Source organism: Protomyctophum bolini, assembly GCF_963924005.1.
Source record: "Protomyctophum bolini genome assembly, chromosome: 2".
NCBI lineage: Eukaryota > Metazoa > Chordata > Actinopteri > Myctophiformes > Myctophidae > Protomyctophum > Protomyctophum bolini.
The window spans coordinates 14,432,843-14,456,126 of NC_137863.1; the positions used below are offsets into that span (position 1 = coordinate 14,432,843).

The 23,284-nt window shown below is 42.6% G+C and overlaps 2 long non-coding RNA genes across 2 annotated transcripts; one reads left to right on the forward strand and one right to left on the reverse strand.

Annotated features, from left to right (window-relative positions):
- Window positions 1–292: 292 nt before the first annotated feature.
- LOC308322679 lies at window positions 293–12,099 on the reverse strand. The gene is made up of 3 exons (XR_013964741.1): window positions 11,968–12,099; window positions 11,274–11,528; window positions 293–2,410 (listed from the first exon to the last, which is right to left on the reverse strand). It is a non-coding gene; the product is annotated as an uncharacterized lncRNA (long non-coding RNA).
- A 7,308-nt stretch (window positions 12,100–19,407) lies between these two features.
- On the forward strand, window positions 19,408–21,177 carry LOC308334733. The gene is made up of 3 exons (XR_013965913.1): window positions 19,408–19,499; window positions 19,761–19,855; window positions 21,135–21,177. It is a non-coding gene; the product is annotated as an uncharacterized lncRNA (long non-coding RNA).
- The last annotated feature ends 2,107 nt before the right edge of the window (window positions 21,178–23,284 follow it).

A 23,284-nucleotide genomic window follows, 5' to 3' on the forward strand; every position in this document is an offset into this window, starting at 1 on the left:
TAGAGCACTTACACATATGACGTTAATTGAATGGCAGCGAAGACTATGGACTTTTAATGTTTGTTAAACAAAACTGTTAAACAAACATTGACAGCGTGAGATGTCATGTGGCCGATATAAATATAGTGGGCATGTCCCTCACTTCACATGAGTGTGATTTGTTTTGGAGCTGACTGATTGACTAGATTGACGACACATTGAGGTTAGACAACACATTCCATATTTGGTCACTAGCTGCATTGGGAACGTCTTGGTATGGCCGAGTCGTAGTGACATGAGAGTGATGACGTAGTCCTATCCAATCCAATCCAATCCAGTTTATTTATAAAGCACATTTTTATACAACAAGGTTGAAACAAAGTGCTGTACACAAAGAAATACTAGAATATCAAGAAAAAGAAAAAAAGCAACAACAGTACATAAACAGGGAAACATAAGGACACAATGCAGTGGAAGCGGCAACTCTTAATCAGTATGTTCAAATGCCAAGGAGTACAAGTGAGTTTTCAGACGTGATGGTGCTGAAGCACTGAGAAAACTGTTGCGCCTTTCTTCGTCCTTTTTTCAAACTTGACTACGGTAGCGGTGGTCTCAAAAACATACGGTGCTACACAGTGTGGGTACAACAGAAAATGACCTATCCCCCCCGGGATTTCAGCTTTGATTTAGGGATCTTGAGAAGTGACTGGTCAGTCGATCTCAGGGCCCTTGTTGATACTTTGGGAGTTCCGATATATAGACAGGTGCCAACCCATTTACAGACTTAAAAGCAAACATTAAAATCTTAAACTGGATCCTGTAACACACAGGAAGCCAGTGTAGGGAGGCAAGGATCGGGGAGATGTGGTCATACTTCCGTGTCCCTGTTAAGAGGCGAGCGGCCGCGTTTTGGACTAACTAGTCGTGACAGACAGGCTTGGGTAACACCAACATACAGTGCATTACAGTAGTCAAGTCGGGTTGAAATAAAAGCATGTATGAGTGCAGTTCTAGTTTTAATATAGGATATGGGTACAGACAGTATGTTACATTATTATGGTTAGGGAAAACTCATGTCATCTTATGGGCTATGGATTCATTTTATGTATCTACTATAGTTTTAATATAAGAGACATCCCATGGATTGATTGGCATTACAAATTTATTAGCATAACAAAGAACATTACATTTTTTTTGTATTGCCTTTTAAAGTGTGAAAAACAAACAAAATACATCTATATTTAGAATATTATCCAAAGTTTTCTGTGCTTTTGTATCAAACATAACATAAAGGTTGAACTAAATTAGTAACTATATTTCAATAAAGCATCCAGTGTTGTTAGGCTATTTTATTTTCAACTATACTTCATTGAATTGCGATCGAACAGCTGTGAAATTTCAGAGCCTCAATAGAAATACAAAAAAAGAAGGAAAAAAAGATGTAGCTATACTTTGATGTGCTTGACCAGATATTGGTCCTTAACTTTAGTAAAGCTCGGATTCTGAGCCGGAAGTTGTGGAGAAAACTTGTTTTTCCTGCCCACCAGATGGCACAAAAGTGCCTCAAGCCAGCGAGCCTGATCAGAGAGTCTCAGTGCTTCATTATTGAGAGTTCCATGTTCCAAATGTTCATTGCACCTCTCAAGGAAGGCAATAGACTGTATAGTTATCACCTGAATAGGATTTGATCCCTCCCACAAACTATACAACCTACTACCTCACCTTGCCAGGTCCCAGTCATCACTGTAGGCTCACCTTATTCAATGTACCCATGCAAACCATTGGCAAAAAAGCAACATCATCCTTTACTTATAACCACATGAACCCTAGCATCCCTCTCTTCTGGGCATAATAGGTGAACATTCTGTGACAATAGCAGAGGAAGCTCACAGGGCTGTGTTTTGATGCGTTGTGAGCTTGTAGATTGGCTACTTTTTGCTACTTTTGGAGATATTTGGTGTAGATGGGGGGGGTCGAGGAAAGGAGGGGACCAAGTAGGGTTGGCCGTGGTAAACTTCTATAGGGTTTAAGTGGTTAAAGGTAATGTAATATAATGTTACATCCATCTACTGCACCAGAGAGCATTTGTTATTAATTTAGGCTAACTCAATCCACCCTAGTGTGTCTGTTGATGCTGGTGTATGTTTTCTTCCTTTTCGTATAGCCTATTGGGTTCACTCTAAATGAGATAAAAATAACATCCACACGTTCCAGGACATGACTCGTGGACCACCTTGCCCTTCAGAGTAGGGTGTGTGTCGTGAGTGTAACAGCTGATCAGCCTGTCTCCTTAGGAAAGACAGTAGATTGTATAGTTATCTCAGAGGGAGAGCACAAACCCCACAACTATTCAATCTACTACCTCAGCCTCAAGGACAGAGCGTTTGTGTCGGAAGGATCGGTGGAGGGGTTGCAACGTGCTTCAGTCCAACTGGAAGAGGAAAAAAATAAGAAAAAAAGACTGTTAGATTGTTGGGAGGCTAGAAAGCTAGACATATGGTTAGATGTTGCATTGCGATATGTTCGTGAGCTGAAGAGATTTGTCTGTAGAGTGGGAATAAGGAGCATACAAAGTGCAGAGCCCTGGGGGAGCCCGGTCAGCTAAGTAGCCTATGGTTTCGGTTAATTTATACTTTGTTGCACAATGAAAATAGCCAATCTACAACAATGCGGCAAGCTCACAGATCGCCAAATGACCTCGGCTCCTCTGGTTTCCAACCATGTTAACCATAAAGAGATCACTTTCAGAGTCCTGAAACTGCATGGTGAAAAGCCATATTCACACATCACATAACATGCACACATGCACAAACAGATATCACATACAAATACACACGAATGCATGCACACATGCAACTGCAGCACTATAAACACACATGGTTATTTTCATACAATAAAAAATATAGCTCCTCGCATAAAACAGTGGGCGCACGTGCACACATGGAAGGAGGTATAGGGCCCGCACACCATTATTTTGGTAAAGAATAACTTTATTGAATCGACAACGTTTCGATCTTCACAGATCTTCGTCAGGTCAGTCACATGTGCGTCAGTATCTCAATAAAGAACGTCTTGCTATTACCTGTGGTGTGCGGCCTCCATCCAATCTACTGAAGTTTCTTTTAGCCCAGCACCCAGCCTGTCGATGTGCGTATTCTACGTCTGCTCCAGTCACATGTGCACACACACACACACACACGCGCGCGCACGCACGCACGCACGCACGCGCACACACACACACACACACACACACACACACACACACACACACACACACACACACACACACACACACACACACACACACACACACACACACACACACACACACACACACACACACACACACAGTCACAAATCCCACTAAATTATTATAATGACCACTTGCTATTGGTGGAGGTACTGTAGTCTTGTAATACTTTTATCAAGGACCAATTTCCTCCCAAGATTAGGCACACTGTCACTGCAAACTTAAAAGGTGTATAGAATTATGGGAATGACATCAAAACTGTCATCTAAATAAAGGATGAGGGTATGTATGGGAAAAAAATGGCACAGTAGTTTGACGTGTGAATTGAAGACAAAATATACTGTTGTTTATGTGGAAAGTGTGCTAATTTACACAAGTGTAGAACATAACTCATTGGCATCCAGAGAGGTTGGCGTGCAATATAGGAAAGCTGTGCCAATAATTAGTGCCTATTTCACTCTATTTCATTCTATCTTCACTACCCTACGGAAGCTTGCTGTTTAACGGGCAGAAGTAAATAGCTCAATTTGAACATGACTTTCCCCATTGGCCTCCCTTCAGCATGTACAGCCAGCAGGCAATGCAATGAAAATGGATCAAAACAAAATGGCTGTACATCGGCCATTTTAGGAAGTTGCTTGAGGTGACAAGCTGTGGCGCGACCTGTTAACTGCTCCCTTCTGCTTTCACATATTCAACGGGGAAAACCTAGATATTGACGTAATGATCAAATTAATCACCATAGATAAATGTTGATTATTAAATCATTCATAATCATAGGCTATGCCCAGAGAACACTGCAGGAAATATCGACCACTTCTACGATGTCAGAGGCGTTGAAAGCCACTTCAAGTCTTTTGAAAAAGTACCCTGTTTACTGTGCCAACTAAAGTCTGGGATACAAGCCGAGTAGAGCCGTCTGGGCCCCACAGGACCATACTTTGGCTGGGGCTGACTGAGCCCAGACACTGTTATGGTAGACGATGGTCAAACCATGCAAAGGCCCTGACGCTTTGCATAAATTAGCATGTGAACCATGGTGGTTGAAAAGCGGCTGGGCAGTTCATTAACATTCTGAATTCCTCTTTGGCCTAATTAAGGCAGACAGTGATTGAAATGTTTTGGCAGACTCTGGCTGCATGGGAGTGCCAGTGCATGCTCACTGGGGCAGAATGAAAAGGCACAGGGGCAGCAGAGAGTGGGAGGCCTTAATTGAGATGTTGAATTAATTAGATGGCAAATGGTATCAAACTCTTCTGACTGGCTGGCGAATGCAAGAGGGGACACACTGGGGGTCAGAACCCATTCAAGTTTTATACCAGAATTGTTGTGTGGACTAGAAACAATATTTACTGATGTTGCCATTACTGTACCTGCATCTCCTCTAGAAATTATGTGAAGTTTGTTTTAATTCATTGAATACTACTTCATTTTTAAACCATACACGCTAATTCTTCCGTCAGGACAGAGCAAATATTTGTAACGTAAGACACAACATGCAGTTCTGTTAGCCAGTTCCTCATGTACTGTAGGCTATAGTGAGTTTTCAGAATACTAAATTAAGAAAATACATGGCTCAACAAAACCAGTCATAAAAAAATTATAATCGTAATTTTTCAAGTGAATATGTGTCACAGAGAATGGCCTTATAGGCCTACACCTGAATGTGCAGGCTCAGGTATGGTAGTTGTGATTAGTGCATTGTAGGGAAGCCAACATGACTCAAACAAGCTTGTTTATAATATTTCAACTGCCCGAAAAAAAGTTACAGGCATTATCTTTTGCTCCGAAAGACAGTATTAAAAGACAGTTTAATATGTAACGGTTGCATAACAATTCTCTTATTTAAAAAGACAGCTAAACCCTCAACCCATCTTTTCACAAAACTGTGATTTATGAGATCAGTTCTATCAAAAGGCAGTTGGGCTTCTTAACTTTTCACATTATAAACTGTATTAGGGAATATTATAATCATATCTTTGATTTTCTTCCCCCAAATACATCATAGTCGTGTTTTTGTCAACATGATATTATACTCTTCAAATGTACAGTTCTATTGGAAAGTACACATTCCACTGTAATAATGTTGTATGCCCTATGCTGTTTAGCATGCACATTGCACAACCATGCTTTTTTTCATCCCACCCCCGGATGTGACGTTTTGACTTTCACAGTTACCATACTGCCTAACAACATTGCAGAAAATAAAATGGCCGATCCGATCCGTTGCAGAAAGTTACAGAGGAAGACAGTCAGGAATCAGATCCCTTACCCTTGATCGGAAAATTATCAATTGATATATCGATGAAATGGTCAGTCACTGTTCCCTCAGATAGTGAAGCCCAGAGCAGCAGTCCTCACCCTGCATGGGTAAAACATTTGACTTATTGAATACATCCATTCTGTCGCCCAGGTGTCGAACAATTGGGTTTGTCTAGACGAAGGCACGAAAATCGCAAATTGGCATCGGTCCACGTGGATTGGCAGAACACGAGGGGTGGGGGGCGACCGTGAGGGAAAAGGCTGAGGTTGAAGAGCTTATGTGCCTCTCTTCAATATTAGGTGCCAAGAACTGGGCATTGTTTGTGTGCCAAACTGAATTTCAATGAGTCAAAAAGGGGGTGATGTGGTGGATGCAGCATGGTAATGCCCAATGCTGCGGGGGGAGGAGAGTATTGGCAGCCAAGCAATGAGCGGAAGCCATGTCAAAATGGGTGTATGTGACAACACAGTAATGTATGGTGGCAAAGCTTGCTACCAAATGGACAACGCACTGTCTATACCATAAAATTCAAAATTCATAAATAAATTAAATTAAAAATGTTTTCTTAAAACAGTTTAAGAGCCATAAACGTCAAGACGTCTAATTGCCAATTATGTACCGGATGCCACGGACGACAAGACGTGATCCCTTGGGAATTAAAAAATAAATAAAAAATCCTCTAATCTGGTGTATAGGTGATGACATGCACATTACATGCATAATAGAATTACAAATTCTTTCTTTCTTTATAATGGGAGAATTGGCACTCAAAGCCTAAACTGGTGACCACCAGGTGGCGCTGAAGGAGTTTAAGGACCACTTCACCACTTTTCAACCTATCTCACTAACCAGTAAGACGCGCAAACGCGGGAAGCGAACGCAGCTCGTACATATTTGGGGTTTTTTAAGATTTATTTTTTTAAGTTACGTTTTTTTTTATTTAAGTTTTTAACTTAGCCATAACCATATAAGGAGTCCCCAAAGCAGCTATACGTCCAAATATGGAGTGTGTTGCATCAATCACAAACAAATCACTCAGCTCCATATATGGGCACAAAGGGGGGACACACAGACAGACAGACACACAGACAGACATGATCTGCTAGGTCTCATAGTAAGTGCTCATTGCGTTCGCAAATAATCATGATAAAATGCCACCATTTCTTTAGAAAAACAATGGCTTCCATTATCGTATTGCAACTTTTCAGTACTAGAAAGCCTGCAGTTTCTATTAGCTTGGATTCCCCATCGATGATGTCACTATGAGACACAGACCGAGTAGAAAAAATGTGTGCCGTTTTATCATGATTACAAGTAAGACGCGCAAACGCGGGAAGCGAACGCAGCTCGTACATATTTGGGTTTTGGACGTATAGCTGCTTTGGGGACTCCTTATATGGTTATGGCTGAGTCATGGTGACGTAACAGCGGGACAGACATACACACAGACAGACAGACATGATCTGCTACGTAGGTCTCATAGTTAGTGCTCACTGCGTTCGCAATTATTGAGGACCTATTATATGAAGATATGTTGAAAAGTGGTGAAGTGGTCCTTTAAAATGAAATACCCCAAATAGGGACAGGTTGAGTAGTTAAAATATTTATTTAGGGTATGGAATTTTCCTCTATAGCCTATTGGGAAATTACGCCGCACAAAGTACTGATAGGCTAAAGGAAATTAAAAGATATAATTCATAACTATAGGCCTATTGCCATAATAATGTGTCACATCAGGACTTCACATATCAGTGTGCCGTCCTCTGAACCACTGTTCTATAGTGCTGAGTCGGGTGCTCCAGCTATCTGATCCTGAGAAAGATCCAGTCAGTGTTCATAATCATAACTGACTTTGTCCATATTATGCTGGACTAGTGTGTGTCTTGTTTGTGTCTGAGGTTCTACTGTAGTTGCTCTCTACAGTAGAGATCCTCTCCTCATCTGTGATGCAGTACATCCTGTTTACTTAACTTGCATCAGACTGCCGTAACGCTGTTCATATTGATCTGCCTGGCCAAAGGCAGTGCAGTCATAATCTTCATTTCCAGCGTTGTTGATGTGGACTGTCTTTGTTCCACATAAAGCGTGCCAGAAGAACATATTTAATCTCCTTGATTGGCTGACCTGTTCGGAATGCGCTTAAGATACTCAAGAGGTATCGTATCATCAAACAACATCATCATATGGAGACACAAAACATATTCAAAATATTAACTCATTTAGACCTGAGGCCGATTCTAAAAACGTTAGTTTTCAGGACCCCCAGAATTATCTGTATTTCAGACCACCATCTGAAAATATGTTGTTCCAGGGACCCCCCAGAAGCAAAGATTTGAGTTAAAACGCTCTGAAAGAATATATATAAGATTTGTGCCTCATTTTCATAATTCTTAAAACACCAAAAGGGGTTTCCGTCCTGAATGGGAACAAGAGTTAAAATAAGCAGAGATCCACTCGCTTAATAAACAAATAATGACTTACTATCCTCACATCTTAAGACCATTCATGATGTCAAAGGATTCCAGCAGAGGAGAACGCCCTGTATTCAAAAATAGCGGCCCTCAAACAGGAAGTGTGTCTCTCTGCCTGACCTCATTTGACTTCATGCTGTAATCTCAGGAGGTGTCACCGTGACCGTGGCCCTACATGAGATAGCACAGATATTGTGCTGTCTCCTGCACTTAAAATGGACAGCATGTTGACATAATCAACAGCACACTAACACAAAGTAAATGGTACTGAAAATGTCCTTTCTGCCATGGTTTAGCCACCACCTTCACCCTGGCATCCCGGGCATGTAGGAAAACATTTTCAAACCATATGTATGGGATTTAGATTTGTCTTCTCCATAAATCAGTGCTATTGAACACACCTTTACATCTATCTGTGTGTTGGTTAAAAAACTATTTGAACCAATGAAAACTATAAAATAAAGTGCTTCTGACAAAACCAGCTTACTCATTGGACCCTCAAACTGGTTGCTAAAGCAGCTAACTCCATCACCTTGCCCCCACTCATGCAATATGTATGACAATATAACTGTATAAAGTCACAATACAAACTTTGATGAGGCTTTGTTTTTAAAAAAAAATAGGTTTCCTGAAAAAGGAGTTAGCTGGTTTCTGCCCGACAGCAGAGATATTAAAATTGGCCCTCTGACGTCACTCTAACTCAGACATAACCATAAACAAATCTGGTACGCCCACATACAGGTATGTCACTATGACTCAGACATAAAACAAACCTGATATGGCCATATAGGCATATCCCGCTATGGGATGGCATACATGGGACCGACCGACGTCAAACTCAGGCGAGTGTGACTCGGCTTAATGTAGGTGTGAGGCTGCGTACTGGCTGTGTGTATTAACATAGTATACAGAATACACCAAAAAAAATCTCCAAACTTTCCAAAATTCTAGTTTCTATTATGATAATATACACAAAGAACACATTATTCATATTCTTCATATTATTATTTCCTAATATTCCGTTGTTTGAAAAGCATTGCTCATGATCATGTTACATGCTGCACTACATGCGAGAGGACTTTCTCTGTAACCATGTCTGACTGATCATTTATGGGCAATTTTGGAAGGGTGCTTAGATGAGATAATCCACCGTCCCTAGCATAATATCCAATTATCCATTGCTGACGTCTTGCGCACAAGATATTTGTAATGTCTGCATGTGAAGAAGTAGTTCTGAAATGTTTTCAAGTGCTCTATTGTGGATTTGTTTATCACATGATGTTTTATGAGAGTGATGGGGCAGGGTGGTCATTCTTTGTCATGTACTCGTACTGTATATCCTACTTCAGACCGTGGAAAAATCTTTCCCCTCACCGAGCCTTCACTGTACTCACCACTCAATATAGAGAAACACTTCATGCACTATCAGTCTCAACTGCCCTGGGTGAAAAAGTGTTTGCGAATACTTTTTAATTTGTTTTAAAGGCCTATTCATACTCCAGTTTTAGCTGATAAGGTGACCAACGAAACGGTGGTTACTACAAACAGAGAGATGTGTTTGGGTGAGCGGTGAGTCCCTTACCACCTCGGCATGACGTCATGTTGTAGTTTACGGTGGGCACCTTATCACCTAAAACAATAGTACAAATAGACCTTTACCCTGTCATATGTGGTTGTTTGTAAAATTCTCCATTCATTGTCAATGGGAATTTAATGGGAGTTTGTGTAGGACAAAAATGGACACTATGCCTATTTGCTCAGAAACTATCGTAAAAATATACATCAATATATATAGGAGGGCTAGCGTCCCTCTGACGCATTTTTAGGAAAAGGGTCGATCACAGCTATAAAACATGCAGAGTCGAACAAATTTGAGTTGGAATCTGGTTTGCTATTAAAAAAGAAAACGGGATCATATACGGATATACTGTGGAGAGAGAGAGAGAGCGAGGCCGAAGAAACTGACTTTGATCCTAGAAACCACAGTGTCACAGTAACCAGGGGGAGGAGAGTCAGGCAAATAGCTGAGGATGTGAATGGCTTTCCAAAAAACATGTCATCAAGCAGTAGAGCGAGTTCATCTGAGGAGAATGGAGGGAGGAGGAAATAAGTTAATTTTCTGTCTCTCTGCCCATCCTCCTTGCACCTTCCCCCTTTTTCCAACTTGCCCTTTCACATTACAGTTTGTCATGCTATGTTGTTCTCTCACAAACAAACAGAAGAACACACACACGCACACAGTGCAGACTTAAGCAAAGAAAACTTCACACAAATTCTCACGGGCAATTATGTGTGTCAAAATGTTCAGGCAAAGAACACATAAAACAGACTCATTGTTTGAAAGGAAAAAAATAAGAAGAAATATGACGCTCATAAAACGAACAAAGCGATTTTCAAAAAGGAGCGAATCAAATTTGTCGTGTTGTTTCTTCTGCTGTCGGGGAAAGCCTAAATAAAACCGAAAATGGTTTGATCTGAAATGGAGACCCTAGCAATGATACAATACAAGCCCCTTCATGCATAGAACAATGCTTGCATCAGAGGGATCTGGTTCATACTGGTTTCTGAACAGGTCTGTGGAACAGCAACAGCACAATCAAGAGCAGGTCAAGAAACATATGGTGTACCTGCATGATACATGGGGATAGTTATTGTTCCAGGGTATGATGCTTTTATTTTGTGACAAAATACATGGGACATATTGTAGTGATGATGTTACCATGGCTCTGTAACTGTAACTGACATATGCTGTACAGCTGGCAGCACATTTCACCTACAGTAATAATAGAAATGTTTAGTTTAAATGCAGATTAACCTCTTTTATCTCAAAAGTATTTCCTGGCGGTAATTGCTTCATCCAATTGGGACAAAATGAATTCACTGTACTGCAATAATTGGAGCTGTAGAATGTTTAGGCTCTCCAGCCTATATTTAAATATACACTTTAGCCCTAATAATTGCACTACCATTAACATTTCATGTGTTCTGTCGAATAGTTGCACATAAACTCGCTGTTCATTACATTCAACGTCGAAGGACGTTCTGGTTCTCTGATGGCTCTCTAAAACGCTTCAACACGTGAAAACTCAAGCTGTTAAAATGTATCTCAAAACTTGTGTGCCTCAATCACACAGAAGTGCAGAGATTTGAGTAATGCGTTTGGTGAAAGCGAAGCAGACACGTGTACAGCAGGAAGGTGACAATAGAGTATAATGTAAAAGTGCAAAGGAAAGAGTTAAAAAAGAGAGCTGTACCAGAAACAGGAATCACACGGCCCCAAACAAGAAGCAGTATCAAAAAATTGAAATACCTGGAGCTGAGTTTTTGTATGGGACAGGGTAGTGTTGACCCGTAGAGATTAGGCCATGGTGGTGGAAAGGAAGGGGGGAAAAGGCGGGCGTGAAGAGGAGACAAGAATGCATTTCCACATCCCTCTCTTTCGCCTGCAAGATGAGGGAAAGACTGCGTAGTGTACTAGCAAGCAACCCCACTCGAACATGGGCTGGGGCTTGAGAGCTCTTTCTGGGCCATGCCCTCCTCTCTCTCCCTGCCCACTTTTGCCCTGCTGCCAAGAGGAAAAAGACAGGGAGAGAGAGAGAATGAGCGGTGGGGGGGGGGGGGGGGGGGGGGCAGAGAGCGAGAAATAACGCATTAGGTCATAAAAGCCTTCTGAAACAGACCTTACAGTACCAAAGATTTGAGATGCAGTCAGCAGAGCATGCATGCAGTAGAGTACAGCAGCTTTGTTTAAACTGAGCTTTGCTTTGATGCGAATGTCAACGACTTAGCTGAGTAAACCACCTAGCGGAGGAAACGTTTCAAGTTACATATCCTGTAGGCTATGTTTCATTAAATAGATATCTCACTTGATGATTGTGGGTTGCAGACGAAAGAGCAAAAGAGCAAGCGTGAAAGAGGGTTAGTAAGATAGGAGGGGTATTGGGGTCGGTGGGTGAGAACTGAGAAGCAAGCTATAGGATTAATGTACCAGAATGGGTACTTACATGTCTGGATATGATGCCAAAAGCTTTGACAGATTTATGTAGGCCAAACAATTTTATGCCAGATATTCCTGATGCATTTTAGTGTAAAGAGAAGCTGAAGGCTTCCTCCTGAGCCACGCAGTAAAGCCTTTTGTCAGAAGTTGGCATCTGTCCCAGGTAGAACATGCCTCTCGGTTCCCATTTTCGGTAGTCATGTCCAGACGTCTTTAGCTGTTCTGCACCTGCCTATGTTTTTGTTTTGATTTGTCGCATGGACCTTAAAAAAAAAACGAAATAGCTTTAAGCCGTTTGATCAAGTTCAGCCATGGCAGCGTGTGAAAACCTGGTGTTTACAGTCAACATTCGTGGAAAATGGTAGGGGTGAAGAAGCAGACTTTCACCTCAGTTTGTAGTAACCATCCTCAGGCAAATAAGAAGTGGCATGAAAGATGTAAAGAGAAAATGTAATAAGGAAAGGGGTCAACCTCTAGGAGAAAACAGCACTACTAATATTTAAAATATTGACTCCCATGTGGACCCTCACCAAGGACAGTGAGACACCAAAATAATCCCACGTCCGACCGAGCCAAAGCGTGCACATTGCTCTCATTTCAAGTGTCAACCACAAGTACCACAGTCAGACCCTCGTTCACTCATGTACAGTATCTCCTCAGGCATTATCCAGGGCAGCCTCCTCTGTGACGTCATTGTCTCTTTAGATATTTGTTCTTACAAATCATATTCCTCACATATAAATGCCATCTCCTCTCATGCAGATCCTCTCTCCAGAACAAAACGAGTGTTTGCTCATAGATTTTGCAGTTCTAAATGAACAAAGAAACGTTGATCTCTCTGGCAGGTTGAAAAACTGAAAGGGAGAGAAGCTACACACTCTTTTACAAATCTTTCTCTGTGTCTCTCTCTTCCTGCTCTGCGAGCACTGAGCTTGTAAAAGTTTCAGCTGCAACGGCTTGGGCCAGCCTCTATTGGCACCATTTCAAAAAGAGTGCTGCCTGTTTCCAAAAACACTGGGGACAAGTCTGCAAGCTGGCTCTTTATGCTCTCTCTCTCTCTCTCTCTCTCTGTCTCTCTCTGTCTCTCTCTCTCTCTCTCTCTCTCTCTCTCTCTCTCTCTCACACACACACACACACACACACACACACACACACACACACACACACACACACACACACACACAGTACACTCTCTCTCTCTCTCTCTCTCTCTCTCTCTCTCTCTCTACCACCCTTTCCCGGGGTCTCAGGGCAGTATCTACTCCCAGGGCTTACTCTCTGCTCTCATGGCCATGCCATGTGTGATGCCCGTTCAGTAAGGCAACTGTTTTTCTGTTACGGATCCACAGGTACCATGGTTCATCTCGCAAAGGAGATGGTCTTTGCAAACCATTCAGATACACATTACACACACACACGCACGCATGCATGCACGCGCACGCACACACACACACACACACACACACACACACACACACACACACACACACACACACACACACACACTGTAGTTTGTACTTGTATGCTTCCTGGATTCATTCTCCATTTCAGATGTATGTCAAGTTCTCATGAGACTTGAATGCTGCTTGGGTTACAGTTCACACAGGGTTCTCACAGCTTTGCCCTCATTTCTGTTCTGGGTGGTGCAGGGATTCTCTTATATGGCCATGCGACTTCCTACTTCCACAGTAGTTTTGTGTCAAAATATTTATAGCCACAGTACATTTTGTTATGGTGAGGGGAATGTAAAACAGGCTTGTTTTCAGAATTTGATCAAACTAATACTAATCCAAGATTAAAAATCAAAATCAAAACGTGAATGATTAAACGGTGACCTACTAGTACACAGTGTTCATCATCGCTCCCTTGTGTTGCTTGTGCTCTGTGTGTGATGTCTTTGTTCAGCTGTGTGTCTGTACAGGTGTCATGTCAGGACATTGTCCCCATGGCCACGCCACTGTATCACACCAGGGGCAGAACAGAATCACACTGTGTTTACTCTTAAGGTTTATTTCTCTGGGTAAGGTGCCAAATGGGAGGGTTTTTTGGCACATACACGGGACAATGCAGAGAGTGACACAAGGTTGAACAATCACAGGAAAGAATTTGAGCAGTTGTGCTTGGTAGGCTGCCTGTGTTATGATCGACAGTGTGTTTGACACCAGCGAATTGTCCTTGTTTGCAGTAATACTGAACACCTGATACTAAAATCAGGTTCAGCCCACGGCTCAGAACCTCATGCTATAGTGTATCTGTGCTAGGTTCTGAAAGGGAGACAGAACCTCATGCTATAGTGTATCTGTGCTAGGTTCTGGTAGGGAGACAGAACCTCATGCTATAGTGTCTCTGTGCTAGGTTCTGACATGGAGACAGAACCTCATGCTATAGTGTATCTGTGCTAGGTTCTGGTAGGGAGACAGAACCTCATGCTATATAGTGTCTCTGTGCTAGGTTCTGACAGGGAGACAGAACCTCATGCTATAGTGTATCTGTGCTAGGTTCTGGCAGGGAGACAGAACCTCATGCTATAGTGTATCTGTGCTAGGTTCTGACATGGAGACAGAACCTCATGCTATAGTGTATCTGTGCTAGGTTCTGGTTCGGACCACGGCTCAGAACCTCATGATATAGTGTATCTGTGCTAGGTTCTGACAGGGAGACAGAACCTCATGCTATAGTGTCTCTGTGTTATAGGTTCTGACAGGGAGACAGAACCTCATGCTATAGTGTATCTGTGCTAGGTTCTGGTTCGGACCACGGCTCAGAACCTCATGATATAGTGTATCTGTGCTAGGTTCTGACAGGGAGACAGAACCTCATGCTATAGTGTCTCTGTGTTATAGGTTCTGACAGGGAGACAGAACCTCATGCTATAGTGTATCTGTGCTAGGTTCTGACACGGAGACAGAACCTCATGCTATAGTGTATCTGTGCTAGGTTCTGGTAGGGAGACAGAACCTCATGCTATAGTGTATCTGTGCTAGGTTCTGACATGGAGACAGAACCTCATGCTATAGTGTATCTGTGCTAGGTTCTGACAGGGAGACAGAACCTCATGCTATAGTGTCTCTGTGCTAGGTTCTGACAGGGAGACAGAACCTCATGCTATAGTGTATCTGTGCTAGGTTCTGGCAGGGAGACAGACAGGTTTCTTCCCTCTGCGCTTCCCCTCACAGAACCCCAATCACAGTGGGGGAAAGTAACTAAGTACATTTACTTAGGTACTGTACTTAAGTACAATTTTTGCTCACAATGCGCTATTTTCAAAATTATTATTTGAATTCTGCATTGTACTTAAATTTAAGTACATTTTGAATTCCGGCCTTTTTACTTATTTCTACATTGCAGTATTGATACTTTTACTTAAGTAAAACAATTGAGTACTTTTCCCACCACTGTCAGGTTAAGACCACAGCTAAGAACCTCAGTATCCGCTAGGTTCTGGCAGGGAGACAGACCAGGCTTTTTCCCCTCACAGAACCCCAATCGGTATAGTCCAGTTAAGCTTTTTCCCCTCTGCGCTTCCCCTCACAGAACCCCAATCGGTATAGTCCAGTTAACTGTGTGCAGTTATGTGGATTACAGAAACACTTTGACCATTCATGCAGCTACGTACAGTATCTGTGGAATGAGGAGGGACTCGGACAAGGTTTGCAGAGAGATGAAGAGATGACAGCAAAAGCAGCTGCTGTTGTACAGCTTGCCATGCAGACGAGATTTGCAAGAATGACTATTTTGGAGGGTTTGCTGAACGACGCCGTCATCAAATTATCATCAGTAGATTGTGAATTGACGGCTGCTACTGTGCTGTATGTTAGGCATCTTATTGAACATTCACAGTAATGCCCTCTTTCTCTTCTATAGTAAGTGTGTCTCTAGTACCACAAAATATATGTCTGAGAAGAACTGAAAAGTGGTCTAGATTGCTAGATAATTTCAAAACCATACAGTTCTCTCAACCCTAACCCAAATGGTGGTTAGCGCTAATGACACCTAATGACTACGTAGTGTGTGTGTGTGTGTGTGTGTGTGTGTGTGTGTGTGTGTGTGTGTGTGTGTGTGTGTGTGTGTGTGTGTGTGTGTGTGTGTGTGTGTGTGTGTGTGTGTGTGTGTGTGTGTGTGTGTGTGTCTGTGTGCCTGTGTGCCTGTGTGCGTGTGTGTGTGTGAATTTGCACACGCATATCAAAACCACTCACATACTCATCTGTCCACAAGTCTGCATCTGTTTCTATGTTTGTGTATTGACAGGGAATCAATTGGCCTTAATGGTCTATGTGGCGCCAGTTTCAGAGGACACCCTCTCCACTGGGACCCTAGCTTGTTTTACTGCCAGGTCCTGCTTGCATGACAGCAATCACAACAATGGCATCGCCCCAAATGCTGTACATATTAGCGGAATCCGCCTTCTCTTTCCTCTCCTTTTTTAACTCTCATGGGACAATAAGATCTCTCTAAGGCAATATGTATTGTGGATTGTTCGGTCTTAATATGATCTGCCTTTTTTTCTAGTTGAGAAGATTTCATTAAGCAGGCGGAGACACCAGAGAGTCTTGTGAGAGAGGGTGGGGGGGGGGGGGGGGAGAGAGAGAGAGAGAGAGAGAGGGAGAGAGGGATCGGGGAGAGGTAGAGAGAGAGAAGAGTATGTTCTCAATTTGCCCCTTATTAGATTTGACACAGTATTCATTGGGCCTGCTTGGGGAACTTTTGTTCCATTTCAACATGTGTGTCGTTTCTCCTCGCAAAAGCAGACAACCCTGATGACATATGGCCCGATGGAGAGCACATGTGTGCAAATCAAGACATAACTTTGGCTGAGAGTGATAGAAATCCGACACTGCAGCTCCTGTGACAGTGAGTTTGAGCAAGAATTAGATTATACACAAATGAATATTTGAAGTTCCCAAAACTATCCATTTAACCGTGTATTACAGACACACACCCCCACACACACACACACACACACACACACACACACACACACACATGTACCATGTCTCTTGTATGATCCCCCCTTTGGGAAAAGGATTCATTCAACAGATTTTCCTGTTTGGTCTTCATTGTTTGCCCTTCCTGAGATACTGGCCCGCTGTGTTGATGATTCACCAGGCTTTACAGTGCCACGTTGGGTTCATGTCCTCACCAACCTGCTGCTTCAGCACTAAACACATGATAGATGAACTAAAACATCACCACCTTTCCCTTCACCATCAAACTCGTGTCTCCGCCACTTGGAACACCCTACCTTGTATGTACATGACTTCATATTTGGACAACTGTTTTCAATGGTTCATTTTTTGCCGTAACTTTGATGAATGTGTTTTCATTTCATCCAGGTTTGTTGTTACAGTTGTTGATGTAGTACGGAACTGGTTTTATGGCCTCCCTGAGGCTGCCGTTCGCTGCCTCTCGCTGTTTACCGTCGTCCTCTAACAACACACGGGTTTCAACGTGAAATAGGGTTAGAAAAGCAGTGATGTGGCCAGATATGGACTGCAGTTGCTGTCCCTTTAAGATTTTGATGGCCTCTCCTCGACTCCCCTGAGGTCATTGGCCCTCCTTAGGCTGCCTGCCAACTGCCATGTTGCTGTCAAGCGTTTGCTGCAGAAATGCCAGCAAAGCCATTAGTCCAGACTCCCCTTGTCAACAGGCTGGACATTGTGAGGCGCAGGACACCGGTGCATGGGGAGAGACAAAGAGCTCTGGTCTTATTGCATAAACCTACAAAGCAAAATGACTGTTCCTGCTTCCTACCATCTCAGCTGTGTGTGATTTCCTTTATGTCCTCTCCTTTTGTTTCCGAGACCCCGAGAACAGACAAAGATCCACTTCTATGATCAATACTGTAATGACTGTCCTTTTCATTTCACAATGACCATGACTATGACTTTTCAGCTTTCAAAACAATACTTAAAGTTTAGTGCCTCATTTTCAAAATGTAAAACCTTTGAAAATAATTGCTTATTTCTTCCTCTTGTGCCCCCTGGCGCCTTAGCTGATTATTGCATTGCTTGCGGTCTCCAAAGATACAGCACCATCTTGTGCTTGACTGAAGGAGTCACCCTTAATTGTATTGAACTTTATCCCCTTAAAACATTTTTAAAAGCTAAAATCCGGGACTTTTTTGAATGAATAAAATGTAATTTTAAACCAATCCATATGCATGGTAATGCTAACACAGTATGCATCTGCAATGGTTTGAGTTGGTCTTCTCCAAACATTTCCATTGAGAAATTTCAACCCTGGGTGGTGTTGGGTAAATTCTCTGCATTATTGACTTTATCCAGTGTGCTGTACATTGTGCATTACATTCACACAAAGAAACAGAAGCAACCATGCAAGGTATCAGTACCGTACCAGGTACCACTCTCATCGGGAGAAGTTAGTGCCCTGGCCATAGCCATTACCTGCTTCAGTCATAGGACACTGACTAGTTGATAATGTCAGTAAAGTGATTTGAAGCACACCAGATTGGACAGTATCTGCCATCTTTGTTGTATTTTAGAAAGTAGATTTGGCAACAGTTTCAGAGCCATGTGGCCCATAGGTATCCTGTTAGTGTGAGGCAGCTTGACTGTACAAGTTATCACACCATGGAGATGACACAAGTATACTGCAGGGACTTAGCAGAGAGCGAGAGAGGTGCCAGAGGTACCAGGCAGAGAGTTATTATTTGCATACAATTTGTATAGTCTTTATTTACTCTTTAGTATGACTTGGCCGGGGCTCGAACACCCAACTATGCAATCTCAGGGCAGACTGTAGTTTGCATATCCCCCCTTAAAGACTCACTGACTTAGACGCATGTTCATGTAAAGATGAGGGCTTGAGTCACCTTATCACCTAAAACTAGAGAATAGGCCTTAAGAGGTTTTTTTTAATTACTTGAAGTGCTGTCCCATTCCTTTTGTACCCTTTGGAGCCCTTGCAGCACTCCAGGTGATGTCACTTAGGTCTGTGAGGGTTCAGGGCTTGAGGGTTTAGGGGGAACATTACATAACATTAGTCTCTACTCAGCTAGATCAGACATTAATGCAATTACATCTTGCTGTCAGGAGAGGGAGACATTGATCAAATCAAAGACTGATTGTAGCCTTTGCTTTTTGTAACAATCACAGCAAGAGTATATCTTTAGAGGAGAGTTGATGCATTTACCCAGAAAAGTCACATGTTCTGTAATTCCCCCCCCCCCCCCCCCCCCCTCCATCACACGCACACGCACGCAAACACACACACACACACACACACACACACACACACACACACACACACGCAGACATTTTTGATGAAAACCCCTAGAAAATGCTCCCAGATGGTGTGTTGCTGATTAGGGTAATCCGAATTGTAGGGTCAGGGTGTGTGGAGAGGGTAGTAGTGGATGGGTGACCCGTCGGTTTGTTACAAATCCTCTTAGGAGTCCGATCATGTGACCCCTGTCTACACAGGATATGGACGGACTGTTGTGGACATTCACAAACTAGATGGCCGGAGAACTGAGACCGCACGTCCATCTGCAAGACAACTACCTGCTCACAGAATAAGGTAGTGTGCACACATTAGAGATAGGTGCGCGCGCACGTGCGTGTGCGTGTGTGTGCGTGTGTGCGTGCGTGCATGTAGTAAGTAGGCCTATAGCGTGTCTACTGTGTATATGTCTGTTCAAGTCGGCTATTTGTGTTATTACACTTATTAGGATTAGGGCAATTAGGATTTTACTGTTAGTAATCATGTTTTAATCAGTTCAATTGAATTCATTGATTTACTTTTGGTCAATGCTTATTATACTTTTCCTCATTCATTCAGAGCAAAACTTGGATCCGGACCCTTCCTACAACTGTCCAACATGCCATCATGCCTCTCCAAAAGAACACTCTGAAAGAGGTCTGGACTGATGACAGGTAGGCTACAGTATGCCCATGATCTACAGAACATATTGAACAACATGCCCAAGACAAACGGCTGCATAACCGCAATGCACTCAATTCAATTGGCTACTGGGACCTACAGTATATTGGCAGCATGGGGCGGCAGTGGCTCAGGAGGTGCAGTGCCAGCCTGGGAACCAGAATGTTCCCTGTTCAATACCCAGTGCCTCTTGGCTTCTTTGAGTTAATATGCATACTCCAGGTTTAGGTGAATAGTGGTCACCTCATCACTGGAAACTGGAGTATGCATAGGCCTTAAGACACCAACCGAACCCCTATAACTGCTCCCGATGAGCAGCATGGTTGCCTAAAAATCATCTGTGTTTGCGAATGGGTAAAAGTAACTCACATTAAAAAAGCACTGTAGAAATGCAGACCATTTAATTATCACGTCTCTGTCCTCACTTATCATTGTCCTGGATCAATTAGACATAATTGACCATAGTCTTAAAACACATTACAATAGAAGGAGGGTTGCTGTGATGAAAATTATACCAGCTGATGATACTTTGAATCTTGAGTGTACCGTATGCGAGTTATACAATATCAGTATCACTGCTTAACCTCAAACTTGAGTTGCTCACCTGCAGTCCTTTCGAGCTGACGGAGTTTAGGAAAACATTATTTGAGCATCGTGCCTTTCCATTTCCCTACGGTCCTACTTGACTCGGCACACTTTTCTCAACGGCTATTAATAACATACCACACCCAGTTTCCATTGGGGCTAGCCAAGTGGCATTAAACCCATGAGTGCCAGGGGAAAGCTTGAATCTCTGCTGTGAGGCATACAAGCCTAATTTATACTAAATACTGTATGTATGAATTTGCCATTACTGTGGCCCAGTTCCCACACCCTGTGTGACCTGTTAATGTCAGCATAACACTTTGGGCCACAGAGGCTAAATGATGCAGCTTTGGGAAGGGGTGGATGAAGGCCTTTCCAAATGACTACTGGTTGTCACAAATGGTTTATGGCCATTGTCGGCTTCTCCTGCCTACTGTATAATGTCTATGTATATCTTATCTGTAGAAGTTGAATTACTAGACTATTTGGATTCATGGTTTGAGGATGAACTCTTCTTTAATTTAAACAGGACATTTCTCAAAGCAACAGAGCAATCCTTTCTATGCAGAATAAAAACCTTGCAGTCATACAATTTGATAAAAGAAATTGCCAATTTGTGTTTGTATTATATAATATTGTGTTATTTATTATTTTATTAAACTGCTATATATGACATTTCTGCCCTAGGTTTCAAGAGGGTGATGATTCTTCAGAGCAACAACAGAAGCGGGTATTTATTTGTTTGTTTGTTTGTTTGCTTACATATAATCAATAATTTGTCACTTACTCATTCGGGTACAAGCAGGATAATGTATTTATTTATATTTTTCATTTACTTAAAAATATCATTTGCAAAATGTCCTTGCTTTGGACACAATTGAAACTGGATCACAAATGCAAAGCATTTATCACTCAGTGTTAAGTAACCTGAGCTCCTTAAGATTGCCATATTCTCTGGGCTTTTTCCAACTTGGGGATATAGTGGCATCTCCTTGTTTCCATCCAAATCAACAAGGCCTCGATCTCCTTCTTTCCTGAGCTCTTATTGGTTCCTCTTGTTGACGTGTATCTGGAGAGCAGATGGCTTTACACATAAATCCTATTAACAACTTTCTGCTGATGAAGACACACTGAGTACAGGGCTGTCTCACTCTCTCATTACCTCCAGTGAGCGGCCTGCTTTAAAAAAGAAAAAAATATATAACTTCTGAACAAGAAGCACATAATTTGCTGGAGTTTGCTCGGAGACTGCGCCATGTCTGGAGAGAAGGTAAATGGGTGGGGTTGCACTTTTGTGGTTTTCTCAAGAGACTTTGGAGTGCGGTTGGTTCTCAAGGGTTAGATTTCTTTTTTCAGTACGTGTGTAGTGATGACATCTTTGATGAACATGTGCAAAAAGGAGGGAGGGAGGGAGGTGTGTGTGTGTGTGTGTGTGTGTGTGTGTGTGTGTGTGTGTGTGTGTGTGTGTGTGTGTGTGCGTGTGCGTGTGCGTGTGCGTGTGCGTGCGTGCGTGTGCGTGCGTGCGTAATAGTTAAGATGTACAGTATAATCATCTGCTCAGGAACATATTGGATGCCCAATTACTGTAAGTAGAATATGATTTCTTACCCTGACGTGAGGTATGTGACACTCTACACAAATGTGTCTGAATGCCAAGGTGGGATAGTATCCCAGCAGGTATAATGTTTTGGAAAGGCCTCAGAAGTAGAATCAGTAGTAGCAGTTTGCTGTAGCATTGACACATCTGGCATTTGCATGCATCTTGATGGCAATCCGGATCTCACTCAGATAGAGCTTATCCGCCATGTGGTTGCCCCCAGAGAGATTGAAGACAGCATGCAATCCAATCACTTAAACACTTATGGTATACTGGAAATGCAAGAATACATTCTTGTCATGAAAGATCAATTACAATTGCAAAATATATACAGTGTATATAGAAATAAAAAAGGAAGTAATTGATTACACTATATTAGACAATGCAATGGACAACTGAAGTCCTGATGTCACTCCTCACAGAGTGATGTTTTGTATTGGGATTCCCATTGTCAAATCTTAGATTGTGTCATGTAAGAACTGTGTTCCAAAAATAAACAAACCACCCTGGCAATTTTGTCAGGTATGTGACCCTGTGTCGTTTATTGCGACCACCAAGCCCCCAGTAAGGCTTTCCAACGTTGAAGCTGCCACTACCTACTGGCGAAAAGCGGAACCGCAGCACGTTCATGGAGGTGGACGGACGTTCAGTGACGTCATGTGCGTAACCGTAACGTGCGTCAACCCCAACTTCCGCTCACTCGAGCCATTGAGTTATAATTGTACTTCCGGCAGTCTTCCAGGTGCTTCAAAACGCCACTGAGCAACTTCCATCGTAATGAATTGCGTGGGGGCTGGCCAATCAATATGGGCCAGCAACTCTACATCTCACCTCAAAACTTTAGATCTCCATATATGGAGCTGGCTTGTTCTGACATTATGTTGATCCTTCCCCATCCATCCTTCCTCTTTGATGTTTCCCTTTTTACTGATACGTCTCCATTTAAACTCTAGATTGGCCTGCCAGAAAGTTATTAGTGCAGCTGCGCCCGGCAGCCGGCGAAAACTAGAGTTCTCAACATACCCGAAAATTCAAGCCTGGTCCTACCTGGGCCCTCATCAAACACTGTACACTCAAGACACTGCCCCCGCTGCCACCATTAGATCTCCATTTATGGAGCTGACCTGTTCTGCCATTCCATGACCTCATCAAGCCCTGTACACTCAAGACACGCTCCATACTGTATATGGCCAGTACAGAATTCATTCCATATGTTGATCTGACCCCCCATTCCAAAGCA